Genomic DNA, 16,319 nt, shown 5'->3' with positions numbered 1-16,319 from the left:
TCTAGGGTCAATGTAGAGGAGAAGTTGACACTATCCACTGACCCATCCTGCTGCTTAGAAGAAAGGAGGTCAAGGAGAGGTTCACTTTCCTCTTCCACCCCATCATCCTTTGACTAAGAGCTTGGTTAACTCAGACCTCTCAAGTGGGGCTTGAGACAATTGACATGTAGAACACTTAATTTAGTGATTTCCCTTTTGGGCCTACTTTGGTTCTCCCTTAGTTTCATGTATTAGCAGTTTTAGACTGCCACTGCTTTGCACAGACAAACATAATACATGTATTTGTGTGACATGATTCTTTTCAGTAATACGCTGTACATACTATTTGGTATTCAGTGACTTTTCTCGGGATTCAGTCTGAACATCTTGTACAAGGTTGAACAATATGGTGTCCTGTTTTCTTGTGCCTCGTCAGCAACATCTCCTAACGTTTTTAGACCTAACATGGTAGCACAGCTACAGTTTTCTAATAAGTAATTCTTATCATATAAACCGTGTCTCGCCCCCTTGGGGGGCAGAGAGGAGAATAACGGCAGATAGTCTGGTCCTAAAACTGAAGCAGCAGCCTTGCATAAACTCAGTTTACACCTATGATGTGGACCACCTAACTACGCATACCAGGTAAGGGATCTGTTGCTAATCCCAGAGATCACTAATATAGGCCTAGATAGATATATTAGTTGCCATAATTGGTGTGTTCATTATATACAGGCTGCTAGTAATGTTGATTATGTTGATCAGTTGTATTGGTTTACTTACCTCCTTCAAAATACACTACGATAGTTTCAATAAATGTATTGTAAACTTCCTTTGTCACTTAATTTTGTTTACTATGGACATGCATGAGTAAGAAACGAAAGGTGATGATCTGTTTACACGGTTCCACTGGGGACTAGAGGTTCATGTTCTAGGTTTGTCAAATTCACCTGCTACTCTGGAAATGTTAGGAGTTCCGGTGAGGCACTGTGAGCTAATCGGATTTGGGCCTACAGGTACTGATGTGGTAGAGAGACTCACTCCCAACATTCTGACGTCCTGTTCTCTGAAGGCACAGTTCTTCTTTCCAGCAGAATCCCTGTAACATTGAAGGGTTCCTGGGAGTCTTGAGGTCATTCAAGAAGGTGACATCACTCTTGCACTCCTTCACCCCATAAGGCCTAGAACAGCGATCTTTCAGGGCCCAGGGCTCCACAGGCTCCATCGCCCACACTTTTTGACCAGGCTGACACTCGACCAGAGTGGTATTCTGGTCATAGCATTGTTTCATGTCTTCATGGCTAGATCTCTAGGTTCTCCGAGCAAGTTTCCTGAAGCATGCTGTCTGGTTGTGGAAGGACAGCATGTAGCTGGTCACAACCTGAGTGAGTTTCCTGGGAGCTTGCTCCCAGCCCTCCTTCACCAAACTAAGAGTTCTTGCACAGGGTGCCCATTCAAAAGTTCAAAGGGGCTAAAGCCAATCCCCTTCTGCGGTACCTACCTGTAGGCAAACAAAACACATAGCAGGAGGACGTCCCACTTCTACCTCAGTGGCACTGACAGGCCCACAATTATGCCCTGTAGGGTCCTGTTGAACCTATCAAAAAGCCCATTGGTTTGTGAGGAGTAAGGAGAGGAGGACTTGTAGGTTACCCCACACTCCTTCCACATGGCCTTCATGTACCCTGACATGAAGTTGGTACCACGGTCAGATACCACCTCCTTGGAGAAGCCCACACGGGTAAAGATACCCATTAGTGCTCTGGGCACTGCAGGTGCAGTCACAGTCCTTGGAAGTATAGCCTCCGGATACCGGATGGCAAGGTCCAGCAAGAGTAGGACAAACCTCTTGCCCATGGCTGTCTTGGGGTCCAGAGGCCCAACTATGTCGATTCCCCCACCCATTCAAAGGGGGTGCCAATGACAGGTAAAGGTTGCAAGGGGGGCATGCTCTCCCCCCCTAACTTAAAACTGGCCTGGCAGGTAGGAGAGGTCCTGCAGAGTGTATCTGAGGCCTTCTGCATTTTAGGCCAGTAAAAGTGGGTAACCCGCATGTGAAAGGACTTGCCCTGCCCCAATTGACCTGCCAGGGGTACATCATGATTAGGGCTCCCGGTTTTCTGTTTAAACTGATTTTTACATATAAATACAGACACAAAACAAGTTTTCCTTTATCTGTATTTACATATAAAAACTGGAAAATACTAGTACAAATTTGCAGCACTGCCGTGCTCCAGCAGACCTGCCTACAGTAACATAAAACGCTTTTATTGATGCCCCAGCCATTTCTGGGGGCTCCGCTCCGCCCCTCGAGTGAGGTCTTCATTGGCATCAATAGAATCACAGCCCCAACCATCTGGTGTCTCCCCCTCATTAGAGGGTTAAGAGGTGTCAGCCTTCCCGGGCACACACACGCAGCCACATCCGAGTACTTCACAGGTCTTTGAAAGACCATTTACTTGCTAACGAGGCTTTGTTGTTCTTTCACTCCTCCGGTAATAGAAAGAAGCCGCCCAGAGTGGCCAAGAGGATGACGGTCTGACCCCAGACCTGCCTAATTGCAGCATATGCAGCCATTTCAAAACAAAAGTAGGTGCCCTCGGGGAAGGGGGTGGGGGGCTGGAGTCAGTGGCGTATGCAGTTTTGGGGGCGGCAAAAGCAGGAATCGAATGCCAGCACCCCGTGGGGCGGCAAAGCCTATTAAATTAAACACGGTCTGGCACTGAGGGGTCACTTGCCGCCTCTGTTATCCGAAGAGCACGTTTGTTGTGCAGGTAGCAGTAGCCCAACAGGTTAGGATGGAAAGGTCAAGCAGGGGACGGTCCCTACTATGCCATTGGAGGTTGCATAACTGAGGAGGAGGAGGGCAGCAGCTCGCCACAGGCCATGGGCCGTCAGTGAGTGTGAGTAAAAGTATTAACATAACACCTGCCTGTGCCTCGGTCTGTGCCCTCCCCACTGTGGGTACGAACAGTAGCCTCACTCGTCTATTGCAGGACCGTCCACAGCTAACACCAGCAATAATGCATCTCAGAGAGATAGTTCGATCGGTTAAGGTACCTACTCTAGCGTTTTATGTCTAGCATTAGTGGGTCACTCACAGATATGATTCAAAGCCACTTCAAAGTGCTCAATTACACAGCAGCGGTCTCTTCCTTTTTTCTCTGGACAAGGTCAAGGACAGTTTCCACTTCTGCTGCCCCCACTCTTTCTTCCTCTTCTTCTCTCTCTTTCTGTTGCACTCCTCCTCACTTGTAGAAAACCGTGATTGTTCTTTGCATTCCTTTCCGTCATTTGTTCCTCTGTGAAATGGATCCAAAAAACAGAAGAAACACTTTTGCTGCAAATGTCTTTGTCAGACATTTTTCTCCTCCAAAATGCAGCCTCAGGAGGAGAGAAAAAAGATTTTAAAATACAAACAATAAATACATAACTAAATAAAGCAAGACAGAGTAGTCACAAAGTGGCCAGATTGGTTTTATTTACACTCAAACACATTAGCGCCACCTTACAGAGTTTGCTAGTGAAGCGCTATTTTTCTTTTCATGTTGTTAGCTTTTCAAGTAACAACGCTAATTGATTTCTGAATACTGGGTGGAAAAGCTTTAAGTTGTATTCCCTATGAGTGTTTGCTTTTTTCCAGTATGTTGTTACTTTTTTCAGGCAGCATATTACTGTAGTCTAGTGCATAATTTGAATTCAATTGCTTCCAGGTGTTTATAGCGGGGCACAATTGGGTTGCAGCTGAAGGCAGTGTGAGTTTCTCTCAGTGGGGCAGTATGGTGTTCAGTGGGGGAGAGGATGTGGCACTCTGCAGATGACAAAAACTGCAGGGCTCTGAGACAAATGGCTTGTGATAGCACTTTTAAGAATATTTGTGACGTTCTGCAAATGGCAAAGTTTTCAGATGAATGTATAGTGTTGACCAATAACAACCGAGCGCATGTGTGCATTTTCAATTTAAATAAATGTGGAAAAATACTAGCTGTAGCGTCGTCTTTTGCTTGTGGCAAAAATAAATGTGCATAATACAGAAAAAATGCCCAAAAAATAAATATGGATAAATACAGACGGAAATGGCAAAAAAATAAATACCATAAAACCGGGAGCCCTAATCATGATTCAGCTCCTGTAGGAAGGGCCTATAGCACTGTGGGACAACCAACACTCGGGTTGCACCAGGCACAGGAGCCTTAGGCTCACTATACAGAGCCCCATTCTCCAAGTAGATCAGGTGTTTACTAGATGTGTCACCAGCTGCCTGGGTCTCAGCCTGCTGCTGTAGACCCACAAGAGTAGGGCATTTCCTCTGCACCTTGTAGAACTCCTTCCTGGTGGGACACCTTCCTGCTGTTATTTGGCCAGCTCAGCCAGGTTTCCTAGTTCAGCCACATCCACCCATGTAGTTTCACCGGGGTGTCACCCTCAGGATCATCCTCCTCCCGTACCGTGGGAGTTTCAGGACTGGTTTCCCATGCCCCTTGCCCTTTTTCTTCTTGGCAGGATCCTGGGCCATTCTTCCAGGCTCCAGACCTCCTGACTACCCTCTTGGGTTGCCATGGACCGTGTGGTCATGTAACACCCACTCAGGTAACCCTAATGTCTTACAGTGAGACCTGAGCTCCACCTCCTTCCAGGCAGTATGCCCCAGCTCATTGCGAAGCAGACAATCCACAGGCATGGGCCGACTCACAGCTACCCTCAAGGACCCTGAGAACCTCCCATTTAAGGAGAATCAGAGCCACTAGATAGTGACTCGCAGTTCTCAGCTGCAACAACTTGGTGGAACACATTAGAGACTACCTGCTCTGAGGTCACCAGATGGCATCTGACAGTATTCATATTGACTCCAGTGTTTCTTAGAGCCTCTATCTTCTGCCCATTGGTGGCGACCCACTACCTATATTTCCTAGTATTAATAGGCATGTGAGTTCTCTGCACCAACTCTCCATCATACAGGGTAACCTCTACTCTGTCACCAATTCTATCTCGGACAATTTTCTCCCCAAGCACTTCACGAGCCAACCCCAATGACTGCTCACTGGTGGGGGGGTTTGTGCCCACTTGGAACCCTTGACATTCCCTTGTAGTGCCCTACCTGTTGACACTCAGCACTTAAGGGGTGTCTTTCCTGCAGGTTTACTGTTAGGGAACCATTTCTTCTTTCTCTCAGTGGGGGTGGGGGGGGTGCTTGTTTTGGGCCATTTTGAGAACTCATTGCTTTTATGTTTCCCCCCCCCCTTCCTTCTTCTGATAGAGACCATGCCCACCCTTGTGGTGATCCCCCCAGATACCCAGCAGACCGCCTCCTTAGCAAGCTCTATGGGGTCAGTGCGCTTACTGTCAATAAAGTGTTGGGGCAGATGTGCAAAACAAAGACTGAACATGTGCTCCTTTGCCACCAAATTGTACAGCTCCTGATAATCTTTTAACTCACTGCCCTTCACCGAACCATCCAGTGCCTTGCAAAAAGTATAAACAGAATCCACCCAGGTCTGTTTGGCCAGTTTCTGGCTGTCCCTGGACATTTCCTTATATGTTTCTGGGGTTAATCCATATTTTCAGATAAGGTCCTCTTTCATGGGGGATGCCTCATTCTGACCTCCTTCTCTAGGGCCAGTATGGTGTCCCTCACCTCCCTACTGATATACTTCCACAGACTAGCCCCACAAGCCTCCTCTGGGATCTTGTTCATCTGCAAGGCAATTTCATAAACCTCTAACCACCTATCAATATTGTCTCCTACAACAAAGTCAGGCACCAGACCTTTAGGAATGTGAACCCGCTTGTCTCCAGAGGACACTAAAGAAAATCTGATACCATCACTGCTGGAATCTGCCTGTCTGGCCTCGACGTCCAGCTTCTTAAGGCTCATCTCTTGGGCCAAACGGTCCAAAGCAATTCTTTCCTCCCTTTCCTCCAATCCTGGGGGGATGTCACCCCGTCCTCAGCAGGTTGCAGTCCAAGACCATCCTCTGGGTTCCACTCTGACCCCCGCCTCATTTTTTCATCCTCCTGGTCATCTGCTGCAGTTAGATATTGATGAACCTCTGCCCATGCCCTTAAAGCTTTCTGGAGCTCAGCCTTTTTAATGCTCCTCTTAGTGAGCAGCCTTCTAACCTGACAAAATTCCTTGAGCTGGCCACTGTGTAGCTCTCCAGGTTGGCCAGCTCGAACTCCATCTTTGCAAGATAGTCACAGACACAACAGCCAAGTAAGGTAAAAATGAATTTTGAAAAAGCAAAAAGGCGAATCAGGAAGAATTTTCACTCAAATTAGTCTTAAGTATGGAATAGTAGTGTACACCAATCCACTTTATGGTATTGCACAAACACAAGTCCTTTTCTCACCACTGATCACCAATGTTAGAAATTGGGTTACCGATTGACTAGGGTGTGAACCCTGGTCAAGCAGCAACAACAATCCTGGTCAGGATAAGGCACAAGCAAACCCCAAATAAACCTGTGCTCACCCTCTGGTAGCTTGGAACAGAGCGGTCAGGCTTAATTTAGAGGCAATGTGTAAAGTATTTGTGCAATACTTCAAACAGTAAAACAGTGAAAGCATCTCACAAAAATATTCCACATCAGATTAGAAAAATAGAGATTAACTTAATAAATAAATGAAGACTAAAGTAAAGTGATCAAAATCCAATAAGTAGAACTTGAATTATAAATTTTCAAGGAATAAACTGTAAAATAGCGCTTAGAAGCAAAAAATACCAATCGGGGATATCTGATTGTGCCTGACCGGGACAAATTCAAATATTTAGGCCGACCGTGAAGGAGCACAGGCTGCCTACAAGAACCCAGGTAGAACCGCCTAACCAAAGTACGATACATCTGGGTTGCAGAGCGATGCCTTGATTCCAAACCACACAGTAGAGAGGTTGTGCTGATGTTCTCCACGCAACAGCTGCGATCGGTCGGTTCCGAGATGCAGTGAACTTACTGTGGGATTTCCCGAATTGTTTGACACGATGGGTTGGTCCTGATGAGTGCAGAGGCTGCGATGCTAAGTTTCAGCATCGTCGCCGAGGCTGCCATTGCCGGGGATGCAAGGACCTTGCGCTGAGAAAAGTGTCACTATGTCGGTTGCAAAGGTGATTTGCTAGTTTTGACCCACGCTGTGAAGGTGATGTGTCTATTCCTCTCCTGCAGCAGAGGATGCATAGGTTTCGCTGGAGAAAATATCTTAGGCCCACTTTCAAGGGATCAGGACTGGGGTGGCACCACTTAGCAGGACAGACTCACAGATGGCAGAGTCTAGGAGCAGGGTGGTTGGAAGTCTGTTATGTCCCTGAGACTTCAAATTAGGAGACCAGCCAACTACCCTTGGAGTCACTCTGGGTTCTGGGTTGGAGAGATTCAGGTCCAGTTCTTCTCACTCCCAGGCAGGAGGTCAGCAGGCACAGGGCAGAAAAGCAAAGCAGGAGTCCAGCAATCAGAAGTCCAGCAGAGTGGCAGTCCTGGGAGCAGCACAGCAGTTCCTCTTCCTGGCAGAGTATCCACAGGCCCAGAAGTGTACTGAGTTGGTGGTGTCTGAGGTCCAGTTTGTATACCCAGTGGTGCATTTTAAGTGGGGAGACTTCAAGGATATGCATTTGAAGTGCACAGATGCACTGCCCTTCCTGCCCTGGCTCCAGACTCACTACAGGGGGATATGCAACCCTTTGTGTGTGGATTCAAGAGTGTGTCCCCTGAAAGTGAAATTGAGGACATCATTGGTTTGTGTATCTTTAATGGAGTGGTCAATTACAATAGCTGGTGTCCTGTAAGGGTTATGAAATGTTATAAAGGTCTTAGGAGTGAGTAGACTTTCTACACTCCTACAGATTAATAAAGAGGTTTTACAAACAAAGTCCATTACAACCTTTGCCCAAAACTGTTCTTCAGGAGGCCGTTCTTTGGAGTGGTGAGGGACTTTGAGGCTTCAGGGGGAATGGCAGGTGCAAGGAGGCTGGAGAAGCTGGAGAATGGACCAGTGGAAATTATGTAAGGCTGGGACAGCAGACTGCTAACTGCAGTATAGCAATAATTACTTACTTCCAGGTTTTTGGTGATTTCTGGGTTGAGCTTGATAGAGCTCTATTTAGAGAAATGTAGGCTATTAGACTTTCCTTGGCAATGTGTGGCATAGTTGCACTGGCTCTTCGCTCATGTACTAGTTTGCATCTCTTATTGTGTTCCCTCCACATTTGCTTTCCTTCCCCTTTCGGTACCTCTGTTTCCCTGTTTCCTCCTGTTGTGCTTTTCCATATGTTGTGCTGCCCTACCTTCTTTTCTGTATAGTCCTACTGGTGTGCTACTATAGTATCCTGGGGCCTCAGCTTGTATCCTGGTCAACTTTGGTATCATTATAGCACAACTCGCTGCTAGAACAGGTAAACATTTATTCCATCTGTGCTATATTGTTTGGTTACCAGCTTGACTGCTTATCTACCATCTCCACTCTTTCTTCCCGCCTGTGTTGATAAACCCATTAGTAAGATCTAGATAGAGTGGTGCTGTCCCTTCAAACAAACAAACCTTGAAGGAGTGTGAGCGCCAGTCCAGGGTTTGTCTCTCACTCCCTTCCCTGTTTCTAGCCCGATTTCCACGTCCAGTAGCGACTTCCTGTTTGCTGACAGGCTTGGGTATTCAGGGATGACTGGTGTTTTCAATAGATCTATATAATTCCAGAACTTGACAACAAGGGCCCGGAACTGTAGTTAGAATGTGCAGCTTTCATAAATGATTGTTGATTGAAAAATGTACATTTATTTTGCTGAGTGATGTTTGGGGCTACTCCGTGACTGTTCAACTACCAATAGGCCGCTAATTTTTGAATATTCAGGATTTAATTAGTTTTCAGAAATGGACTGCTAATTAAACAAGCAGCAATTGCTGTGCTCAGCTATTTTAAGATTGTCGTGCAATATTCAGCTAGTAATGAAGCTGGATTGTAATTTCATGGATATAGTTATGTTTTAACTTTCATCAAGTGGTTACTAAATAAACAATGGGCAGTGGTGAAACCCTGCAGAGACTGTAATTAGGACATAATTTCTGCAAAATCTGGAACATATTTCATGTGTCCCTCTGAGACATGAATTTTTTACACCACTGCATTTTGTGTAGTAAAAAAGCCTAAACTTGGAACAAATATATGAAAGCCATGCTATAGTGCCAAAGTCAAATCATTTTTTTTGTCATAGTAAGATACTATTTATTACCATTGTTGAGGGAGACTAGTGGTACCATGACTCACTTGGGACTTCATCGCTTGTGTGAGTCATGCCCCCTCCTCACACTCAACAATGGGAATAAAACCTTATTAGCCAGCACATCTGAATTTTAACTAAGAGTGTGTATTTGTGTGTGTTTGTATCCATATGCATGCATGTGTGCACATATAGAACTAGTCACTGAAATAGATGGTGGACAGAATGCATTGTTTTGTTCTTTTATAGCTGTGTTGGTGTTGTGATTGTCCACCCCTTCATTACTTTGTATCATTCATTCAGGGTCAAAACATTTAACTATGCCGGTCATATTTAGGTTATTTTGAATCTAATAAAGCAGATTTCATGGTGAATTGAATTTTAAGAGACTTCATGCCTGAGCTGAATAACTGCCTTCTGCAGAATAAAGTGAAACTGAACTCAGCAGAAGTTGAGGTGGTGTTCCACTATTGGACTAGTGCACAGTCTCAAATAATCACTGTGCGCATCTGTTCCTATTGCAGCACACAGTGCAAGAAACAGAGACATCTGGGCAAAAACAGCATTCTGTTTAAATACAAACTAAGCATTATCAGGTGTTTGGAAAACAGCGGTGAGACTGGTGCATCTTTGATAAATACTACAAAAAAAGCAATGAAAGTTACATTACTTCATATAGGTTGCTATGTGAAAATGTATTTTTGTTAGCTTTACATAGCACTATGCGTCACCGGGACCCCTTCGGAGCGCTGAATGACATTCACTACAGAACTGCAAAAAAGGGCCAATTAAGTCCGAGCTCACTTTCATTCATTTATTGAACTTACATAAGAAAAATCAGTTTTCTCCAGTCACTAAAAGTCTGTAGAATCAAGCCCACCGACCGTTAACACTGCACAACACTTGGAACAGCCACGTGTATTTGTAATAAAATAAAAATTGTATTAAGTTTGTAAAAACAAACACACTATGCAGTTGGAAACGCTCAAGTTCTTACAGACATTCTTCTGTTCACACCAGATCCCTCTATTCCAGATAGGCGAAATGGAAACCCGGCCGTGTTACTTATGCAGCACGTGACCTAACGCAAAATTATAAGAGCCATGTTTTCTTTGAACCAGCAGAGGTGTGTTTGGGTTCAGTAAGGTTCAGGGATTGTCATTGTTGTTACTAACCAAACCTTACCGGACCCAAGCTCAATACTCCATCAGTTCTGACTGAATCCTTCTTCTCCCCCCTACCCCCCTCTCTAAACTTTAACTGTCATCTGACGGTGCCCCTTCCTTAATACATTTCCTCTGTTGTGCCAATTATTTTAGCTCAGTTGCTGGCTGTTGTTAGTCGACTGACCAAAGTAGTGTTGTGTCGTCCACTCCTTAACTCCTCTGGATGGTGACGGTGAGTGACTTGAGTCTGCTTCTCGCTCGCCGAGAGGGGGCAGAAACAGACAGGTTGGCCGATCAGCCAAACAATGGCAGAAATGGCCAATCACTACATGGCTTCACATTAAGCCATTACAGTGATCGGCCTTTGCTCCATCAGCAGACCCTCCCAGCCCCATTGTGCCATGTGGGCACACTAGACTGCACCAAAGGCCTGCACTTGGCCTGGCAACCTCGTCCCGCAGCCAATCATGATGCTTGGCTGGAGCAGGCAAACTCACTCCTCATTAAGTGACTGGAAGTCTGAAGTTTTGAGCCACCCCCACTCCCTTAATCTGCAGTGCAGCGTAGCCTCAGTGGCGTAACGAAAGCTGAGGGGGACCCCCTGCAAGGTACACGGAGGGCCCCCACTCCAGATTTAATCCGGAGCTCTAAGGCCTGAGTACTGGGCTGAGGGGGCCCCCTGCAGCTCAGGGCCCCCCGCACCACGGGGGATGTGGGGTCCTGTGTTACACCCCTGCGTAGCCTGTAGTGCACATGTCAGGTTGGCGGAGAAAGGCTGCCGTCCAATCCGACATGCACACTTTGCTGCCTAGGTGCCGTGCGCTTGTGCCCATCAAACTTAAGCCCCACCCCCTTCAGAGGATTTTAATACAGTAAATAGTTTCAGAAGTCTCTCAACAACTTACATTTTCACAACATGTTAGACGGAGGCCAGTGGGAGGGGCAAATATGTGTGAGGCAATGCCCAAAAGTCAGAAACCACCCCTGATAACAGTGTTAAGATATTTGCCACTATGTCAGATTGATTATGCAAACATAGTACGTTTGGGACTTCTGGACTACCAAGTAGGCCATCGTCCAAACAAAAAGCCACAGCTCACATTTTAATCAGAGTTTCATTGCAGAACACATGCCTTTGATCTTTTCTTTGGTTACCAGGGACAGAGAGGATCTGGTTAAGATGCTGTGCATTATACATCAGGCAATTTATAAGCATTGTCCTGTTTTCTCCACAAGAAATGTGTCCATCCCAGGCCACAGTTTGTACCACGTTCATCTCACTGAAGGTACTGAGGTGCAGTAAAGCTAGATTAAAGTTAGGGTACTTACTGCGTTTTGGCTCAACCATCCAAACGTTGGAATCACTTTCCGTTTAACATGTGTAACACCAGAAAAGATTTACCTTCAAGAAACAGTGAAAAGCTCATTGGTTCCTCAATTATTGAACTAGCATGGAAATAATAGCTCAGAGTTATCTCTACTATTTGCTGCTAGTGCAAAGTAGTGTATTGTTGTGTGTTGCTCTTTCCCTGAGAGCTTAACTTAACATAACTCTCTGAAGAAGCCTCACACGACATGTGGAACTGTTTACCCCAGCCTAAATAAATAGAACAAAGAATGCTTAGAAAACAAAGTTTCATTACCAGACACAAATTACAAAGACATCAGTCTCTTGAGCATAGGGACTAATGACTGTGCAGGTATGCAGAACTTAGGGGTGCACATTCTCATTCCCTGACCTGAAGGCAGTGGCAGCTGGTGATTTTTGAAAGTGGTGAGGTGTAAGTGGTGGAGTTCACCCTTTTTTTCAAAAAATGTCCTCACACATACTTATTCCCTCTCACATTTACTCTTGTTCTCTCACTGACTCTAACACACATTCTCTCACTTACTCATTCTCACTCACACTCACTCCTACTCACTGTTGCACACAAACGTACTCATACTCGCTGGTTCTCATTCTCACTTACTAACACACTTACACAAACTCACTGACTCTGGGCACTAGTGCAACTGCACCTCCTGCACCATTATTAGCTACACCCCAAACTTACTTCCATTTCCTCTCACAACCTCCAATCATTCATTCTAGCATACATTTTCACTCCCACCCTTGTACTCACTTTCACTTATTTATACACACTCTCAAACTCAGATTCTCACTAAGTTTCACTCTCATTGACACTCTCAAACACCCTCACACACTCTCTTTCACTCAATGCCATTCACTCTCAATCACTCACAAACACATACAGGCATGCACAGAGAAATAGAATTTGTTTATTTACCCTGTTTACCTAGCTGGCAACTTGGAGGCTCCATGGCAGCAGCAGAACAGGGATCTTGTGCTGGACAGTGGAACCAGCAAGCCATGATTCCCAACGAGGAGCCATTTGGAGCACCAATGATAGGTTTGAAAAGGGGAAAAACCACCTCAGTCCCTCTCCCAGCTTCTTGACCGAACTGGAAATATAGTCCTATAAGAAGATGGGATAGTGCTCAGAATCCTGCCCCTGTTGTTCTGCGTGGTTTTTGATTGGCTTCAGGGATGCACTGATGATGTGTGACCAGAGAGCCACATTTTAGCAGATATACTGCACTACCTGAGGCATGTGCATTGTGTCTGCCAAATAAAATAGATTGTACCTGTGTGAGGGGATCATAGTTGAACTACGCCCCTCAGACATGTGCAATCCAGACATCTAATTACGGAGTGTTTTATTCTGAAACAACACTCTGTAGCTGGATCATACCTCAACCCCTTCAGCCCCCTTCTCCTCTTGTCATCAGGAGCCTGGACTGGAGGCAGGGTGGGCTAATCTGCCACCAACACTGTTCATGAAAATACGAAACTCGTGTTTTCATGAACACTGCTAAATTGAAAAAATACGGAGGGGCCACTCAGGAGGCAGGGGGGCTGCACACTGAAGCTCCTGATGAGGAGCCACTGCTTCCTGAAGGACCTCCATGTGTTTATGACAGTGGTTGCTGAACCATGTCCAGCATAGGCTGGGGACTCAGGGCCAGATTTATAAAGGGATTATGTTGCCTTTGAGTTACGCAGGGTGTTGCAGGACAACGCAATTCTTGAGTCAGATTTACCAAGCAACGCAAGGCCACCTTCCGTGGCCCTGCATTGCTTGGTAAATCTGGAGTAACGCACAGCAGCGCAAGTTGCTGTCTTGCGTTACTGTGCCTTGGAAAGGCCTTCCATGGGGGGGGCAATGGGTTTTCCCTTGCATTTGCCCATGGATTTTGGCGCATTCCCTGTTTTACCAACAATAGTAAACCTGGGAATGCGTCAACATGCTACACCTTCTCAGGGGCAGCATAACATCACTGTTTCCTCTTTCTAAGCGTGGTTCATTCTGTCCTGCTGCAACTGAGCAACAACTGCGTATTCATGAAATTGCAAGAACCTTCTTTGCTTGCTGATAGGAGGGCTAGGGATCTTAAGGGGTACCTGAGTTTATTGTACGGGAAAGATGAAACTACTGCAATCCCCCACAGCCATAGTAGCGTAGGTCTAGCAGAAAGCCACACCACAGCAGCAGTGGGTTGGAATGGGAAACGGACACTTGAGATGCTATTTTGGGAGACTGAAACGTTGAAAGACGTATAGTCAACTGATAGCCACAAGCAATGGGACTTGCTGGGCATCTCCAAAATGGTCGCCGTATAGCGGGATGGCGAGTTGATGCCTTTCCCAGAGCTGTAGGGGTAATGTGAGCTCACAAGAGGTACATTTCTTAGGTACGTGCATGTAACAAGATATTTTGCAAGAGACACCTTTTGACTAGAGAGTTTTGAGGGCCCCACTACACAGGTATTCTATTCCTCTTATCAACTCTACATTGCTAAACAACAGCCTACCACCCCCTCATAGCGTTAAGGGATAAATGGGAACAGAACCTGGGCAGGCTGAAGGTTGATTCATGGGGGGAGGCCTGAAGTATTCTTTGGGAGGTGGCCATAAGGGCATGATTTCGGTTGGTAACACTAAAGTTACTACACAGGGTATACTACAACAGAATGCAGCTATTGAAAATGGGGAAAGCGGAAGACGATTGATGCGCCGGGCATTCAAAAGAAAAAGGTATACTACTGCACAGAATATGGGCGCTCATACGTACAGGAATACTAGGGGAAGATCCGTAAGAAACGTGTACCAATCGCCAAACTAGACCTGGAACTTACCCCCAGCTGGTTATAATGGGCATACGGGGCAAAGGGGCCCTGAACATATACATGCAACTTTCTTTGTAATGTAGCCCTGATGGTGGCTAGGAGAGACATACAGGCACATGCATCAAAGCTTTTTACGATCGCAAACGGAGCGAATCGCAAAAATCGGCCGTTTGCGATCGCATAAATAGCTTTTGCGATGCATGAAACAACTTGCCACTCGCAATTTAAGAAATCGCAAATTTTTGTGATTTCTTAAATTGCGATTGCATTTAAGGAATCGCAAATTGCGATTCCTTAACTGCAATGCAAGATGCCTTTAAAAATAGCGATTTCGCTATTTGGGCCCGCTATTTACCATGGAATCATACCACATTATAAATAGCGAAAACTTTGAAAAATGCACTAAAGTGCATTTTTCAAAGTCGTAGGTTACACACACACATGTTCTTTGGACATGTGTGTGCGCAACATTTGTGCACAGATCGATTTCAGGGGTGCAACGGGGTGTCGTCTTAACACCCTTGCACCCTTGAAAATGCATTCTCAATTTGCGATTCTCTAATTGAGAATCACAAATTGAGAATGTCTTCCCATTGATTCCTATGGGCCTCTTGGCCCATAGGAATGAATGGGGAGGTATTCCTTAATTGCGACTCGCAATTTGGGATTCGCAATTAAGGAATGTTTAGAAATCGCTATTTTTCCAGCAATTTCTACATGCATAGGCTTTTGCGATTCCTTAATTGCGATTCCTTAAAAATCGCAATTAAGGAATCGCAACAGCCAATATTGATGCATATGCCTGATAGTGCGATAATAGGGTGGGGAGGGGGGGGTGGGCATCGAAGATGCCTACGGTGGCAGAGTGGGAATCTGGCCTCAACTAATGCATGCAACATGTAGAACTGGTGTACAAGGCTTGGGGTTACCCATGTAAATTCGACAAAGTGTGGGGTGCATGGAGGAATGCAGAAGAGGACATGAAATAGGGCTAGTGGGCCCAGGAGAGAAACTGGTAGAACACCAGGTTGATAGGTGTCCCTTGAGTGGAGAGGAATAAGGGGCGGCAGGAATGGGATAGGAATATGGGACCATACGCACGTAATGTGGTACTAGAATGTCCGGGCACAAGTCGGGAGTACATGCAGGTACACGGCTTCCATCCACTATTTTCACAGGGGTGGACGCTGTGTACCCTGCCAAGAAGTAGGGCTCCACAGAAATATGTTCAACTTGTCCCGGTGTAATTTTCAGACACCGGGACACCTGTAGCAGCTCCTGCACGTTGCCTGCTTTCCATTCCCAGCAGCAAAGTGCAGGCAGCGAGGGAGCTTTTGTTTCACCTCCAGCTGGGCCGAAGTTAAGGGGCCATCAGGCCTCCTTTTGATGTAGTATGGGACTGGAGGCGCCCCAGAACCTCACAAATGCAAATGCAGAGGCGAGGAAACAAAAGCACACAGCTTGTATTCTCTTCACAGGTTCTTAATAGAGGCATGCTTTTGCCTTTGTTCAGTCCCTGTATATAAGAGATGCATGCACTGTAAAAATGTCAGATGTGTTGGTCTGTCCCAGTATATACACAAATAACAATTTCAATAGCACTATTTTATTTCTTTTATAGCGCTACTCATCCCAATGCAGTGTTAGAGCGCTTTACATAACATTCACATTATCCATTCCAACTAAATCATGTGAGTGTAAATCAATGTACAAGATGTGTTACATGAGAGTGTCAGGGTTACAAAGTGTGGGGAGGAGTCTAATACCCTTCATAGCTCGCAGTGGTG

At 45.7% G+C, this 16,319-nt stretch overlaps 1 protein-coding gene across 3 annotated transcripts in view; it reads left to right on the top strand.

Annotated features, from left to right (window-relative positions):
* The window catches only part of LOC146785217 (putative E3 ubiquitin-protein ligase ariadne-2), a 188,698-nt gene that overhangs the window by 85,163 nt on the left and 87,216 nt on the right, over positions 1-16,319 (top strand). The window lies entirely within an intron of this gene.

This window comes from Triturus cristatus, chromosome 11, assembly GCF_964204655.1.
Source record: "Triturus cristatus chromosome 11, aTriCri1.1, whole genome shotgun sequence".
Taxonomy (NCBI): domain Eukaryota; kingdom Metazoa; phylum Chordata; class Amphibia; order Caudata; family Salamandridae; genus Triturus; species Triturus cristatus.
This window is presented reverse-complemented; position numbering and strand designations above follow the sequence as displayed.